Source organism: Lipotes vexillifer, unplaced genomic scaffold (assembly GCF_000442215.2).
Source record: "Lipotes vexillifer unplaced genomic scaffold, Lipotes_vexillifer_v1.1 scaffold691, whole genome shotgun sequence".
In the NCBI taxonomy this organism is placed as follows: Eukaryota; Metazoa; Chordata; class Mammalia; order Artiodactyla; family Lipotidae; genus Lipotes; species Lipotes vexillifer.
The window spans coordinates 1844203-1849030 of record NW_006788040.1 but is presented as its reverse complement, the minus strand read 5'-3'; positions in this window follow the sequence as shown (position 1 = coordinate 1849030).

Here is a 4828-nt window from a genome sequence, read left to right as displayed (position 1 = left end):
AAAAAAAAAAAAAAAAAAAAAAATGGGGTTTTGAGTGGGGAGAGGGGAGTTAGGGACTTTGGAGTTTTCCAATGAGTATAAATTACTTTATAATTAAAATGTATATAAACCTATAAAACGAAATGAATACCTACTTGTGGTTGAGCACTGGAGCCTTGTGTTAAGGTAAAAGGAAGAATATTAAATTCCCGCAACTCTGCAATAACCACTGTTGACGTTTTTATGCATCTCCTTATGAGTCTTTTTCCCTAGTCACGTACACATATATTTTTATAATAAAGCTGGAATTATGCTCCATGAGAAATTTTGTAACCTGCTTTTTCACTTAGTGTTTTAGCATAAGGATTTTCCCAAGTCATTAAATTTACCCTGTAATCGTGCTAGGAGGCCCCATGATGGGATGGCCACCTGTATGTTCCCTAGCCCTGTGCGTGTTGGAATTACCCATGAATTGCTGGTCTGCTCTGATGAACTGATGCTCCCCCAGGCCAGGGATGCCACCATCCCGTCCCCTGCTGCATCACCAGGATCTTTCCCAGCATTCTGTACATAGTAGGGGGTCAATAAATACTTGATGAGTAAATGAATCAACAGAACATAGAATAAATGAACGCACCTATTTTAAAATAGATGCAAAAGAGTGGCTGATGTGGAAACACTTCCCTACTGTCAGGCTCTGAGGCTGGCTCCCATTTTTCACATTTAGAATGCATGGCAATACATTTCTTGCACCACATATCTGAATGTAGGCAGGGCTCCATCTTCTCTCTTTCGAAACCTTTCATTTCATCTCTGATGCTCTGAGTCACTCCAGGGTGTGGGAAATCAGGCCCTCATCACTGAGCCTGGCTTTGAACACGGCCAAAACAAATTGCCGCGCTGGTCCCTGGAGGGGAGTGTCATTTCATCCACGTAAGTGTGATTGAAGCCGGGGAGTCACACAGTTTGGAAGTCGGTGTTTCCCAAGGCAGCCCTCCCTGTAGGGAGAGCCCACAGGAGTGACGGTGGGCGAGTTCGGGGTGGGATTCGAGACGCCCTGTGGTGTCACTCTGCAAACCCCAGAGTCCTTGACTCCCATAGCCAAGCGGACAGCAGCCAACCTCTAATAAAAGCCTTTGAGTCTGGCATGACTTAAGTCTTGGGTTAAAAGCTTCAACTTAACAGAACTGCGTTCAGATCCCATTTGGCCACTTCCCGCGTGACTCTGCATTCCGCGAGCCTAAGTTTCTTACCCGTAAAATGGGGACAATCATAGAAGTCATCTCTCAGGTCCTTGTGAAGATTAAATGAGATAAGGCACGTGAAATCCTTAGCCCAATGCCCAGAACCCAGATGGATGTGGTCAAGGTTGGCCTTGATTGGAGCCTCTCTGGGGACTTCTGGATCAAATCTGTGCTCCTTCTTTGCCTGGTCAGTGAGGCTAACTCAATTTCATCAAATTTGTTTGGCACCCCTGCTTTTGTCTTTGTGAAAACACAGCCGCTCCATCAGAAGGACCCATGTGGCTCTGCCTTGACCACGGACTCCTGTTTTCCTGGTGGTTTGGGAGGAGACACCAAATACTCATGATCAAATGTGGGAGAGTGGGCTCCGGATGGGCAAAAGACTCAGGTCCCCAAAGGATCTCCAGTGATTGGAGATTGTACCAGACCTTGCAAAGTGAAAGTTAACAGAGAACTATGAAAATCCTAGCTCTAGGTCCAAAAGTTCAACTCCACAAATAACAATAACAATAGCTCACAATATCACACTCTAGGCCAAGAACTGTGCCCAGGGCTTTGCATACATATCTTATTTAACTTTCACAACTTCTCTCTTCCTTTAAGTTCTATTATTATTTACAGAGGAGGAAGCTGAGGCTTGGTTCCCATGCCCAAGGTCTTCCACCTGGTAGACTGGTTGAGCAGAGATTCAAAGCCAGTAGAACTATGACTCTAGACCCACACTCTTAGCACATGTGCCATCTTGGATGACACGGCTGTTATGTGTTGAATCACATCAGAATTGAGGTTGGTCTGGGAATACCAGAGAAGTTAACGTGCCACTAAGGGCCTGAATGTCTGCCAAGAGGCTGGCTTCCATTCATTCCTGCATTCGTGCATGTAACAGAATGCACTCAGACGCTACATGCGCCAGATACCCTGCTAAGCAGTGGATTCAGGGTAGACCAGCCAGAGACAGTCCCTGCCCTCGTGGGGCTCACAGTCTAGTAAGAGAGATGGATGATAAATAAATGACTCCAGATGGGTCTGTTACGGGGGACTCGGTCTTCATCCAGTATTCCCCAGGCACCCTGGTGCTTTACCTGGCTGGACTCAGCCCCTTGCTGGGGGAATCCACTGCTTCTTTGGAGTAAAGTAACACATACAGATGCTTGGCAATATGCCTGGCACATAGCAAATACCCAATGTTAGCTGTAATAATAGTAAAAAATGCTGCCACTACAACTTACATCATTGACTTCTTGGACCCAGAAGGACAACTTCAGGCTTATTCCTATTCAACTTCACCTTGTTAAAGTCAGCACATAGCTCTGCCCACTCATAGCTGCTCAAAACAAACACCCTCTGCCCTAAACTTGACGATTAGTGGGGAAGATTTGCTCTGGGTCCTTTTTCTCATGATTCTTCTGACCCAAGTCTCCTTCACCTCTGAACTTGTTTCAGGGTGCAGCCTCGGCCCCTACATTTATCTACACCCAGTCCAAGGCTCCACCTGGATTCATCTGAATGTGACTGGGGACCTGGAAATGTCATTTGCAACCAAAAGGTAAAATAAGTATCCCTTTGGAAGGAAAAGAAATACATTAAACAAGCTAAGTTAACTCTAACACGAGCCCTCACCCTTCGTAGGTATCTCCTGTATGAACATGGGTTATGGCATTTTTTCCGTCTATGGATGCCCCTTTGAGCTCTGTTGGTCTCGTGGTCCTGTTTCACAGATGAAGAGATGGGGGCCACCAAGGGACATGATTTGGCCAGCAGTAAGTCCTGGCCTGATGTGTGATGAATTTGTTCTCAGTCACAGCAGCTCCACCTGCTTGGAGCTGGAAATCTCATCAGGCGGGGCTTCCCTTGGAGCCCCTACCTTTCCCGGGCCAGCTCTTGCAGGGGACGCTATAAAAACAGCCTCTCACAAGGTGCTTCAGAGTTTCTGCCTTCCGGCCTCGCTCCAGGCCAGGAAACCCTGAGAAGACAAATGCTGCTGGGCCTTGGCTTGGGTGGGAAAGTTTTTCAAAACTCAAGAAAGCATTTCTTTTATTTCCCACCCTCGCTTCAAGCAAAACCAGCTTGAGTTCTTCTCACCTGCTAATGAGAATTCCTGATTCTTCTGCTTCTCTTTCTCCAGTGAGTCAGGGTGTACAAAAGGAGTTGTGGCCACAGCTGCAGGGAAGTCCCAGGCCCAGCACTTCTTGAGCTCAAATAATGTATGGGCCTCTTTTAAGAAGTGAAAATGAAGAGGTCCCTAATATTTATTTAAGTCACTTTATTTTAAAACTGACTTAACACAGGGAGATCAGCTCAGTGCTTTGTGACCGCCTGGAGGGGTGGGATAGGCAGGGTGGGAGGGAGGGAGACGCAAGAGGGAAGAGATATGGGAACATGTGTATATGTATAACTGATTCACTTTGTTATAAAGCAGAAACTAATGCACCATTGTAAAGCAATTATACTCCAATAAAGATGTAAAAAAAAAAAATTGATACAAATGTTAAGTCAACATATAAACTTCTTACATCTTATTTTTGTAGGAAGCCCCTTCACCTTATAATTATAAACGTAACTATGAAACCACAGAATTTAAATTATCAACATTATTTTAATATGGCAGAAGATACTTCCTTCTTGAATCTAAACCACTTATGCCAGGTCTAATATAGAAAGATGGCATTCTAGATCTGCTTCTATATATAAACTCTATCAGCTGGGAATGGCAATGAAGACTAATAAAATGCACCCAGAATGGCAATGCTTTAAATGAGTTGAGGTTTTATTTTTCACTTGTGTCAAAGAAATGAGGGAATGCCTAGTCTTTTCTGTACTAACATCCTTAGCACATGGTCACCTAGTTCAAGGTGCCTCATAGTCACAATGTGGCTGCTGTGGTTCTAGCTATGGCATCTGTGCTCGCTGCAAGAAGAAAACAGAAGGAAGCATGCCTCCCAGGTACATCTACCCTTTTTAAAGAACCTGGTCAGAAATACCACCTAATGACCTCAGCTTATGATGCACTGGCAACTTTATATCTAAGGGAAGCAAGGAATAAAACCTTTTAGCTGGGCTTCCCTCGTGGCGCAGTGGTTGAGAGTCCGCCTGCCGATGCAGGGCACACGGGTTCGTGCCCCGGTCCGGGAAGATCCCACATGCCGCGGAACGGCTGGGCCCGTGAGCCATGGCCGCTGAGCCTGCGCGTCCGGAGCCCGTGCTCCGCTAACGGGAGAGGCCACAACGGTGAGAGGCCCGCGTACCGCAAAAAAACAAAAAAAAAACAAAAAAAAACCTTTTAGCTGGGCATATCAGCACCTCAGATAAAAGAAGGGGCCTGTCACTAGGGAAGAAAGGGAGAATGGACTTTGGGTAACAGAGTAACAGTGGTTGCCACATTCAAGGTCTGTTGGCTAACTTGTATACTTCCAAAGCAGAGAATGACTTTTAGGATTGAGGTGCTGTCTGAAATGGCAAACTTTACTTGTTAGCTCAGGATAATCAGACCCACGTTTAACTCCACCTACTGATCTTAATGTTGCATCACTTGAGTAGACAAGATGGTGGTCAGCTTTGCATGAAACAGGTTTTTTAAATCATTTAACGAGCACCTAGTATAATTC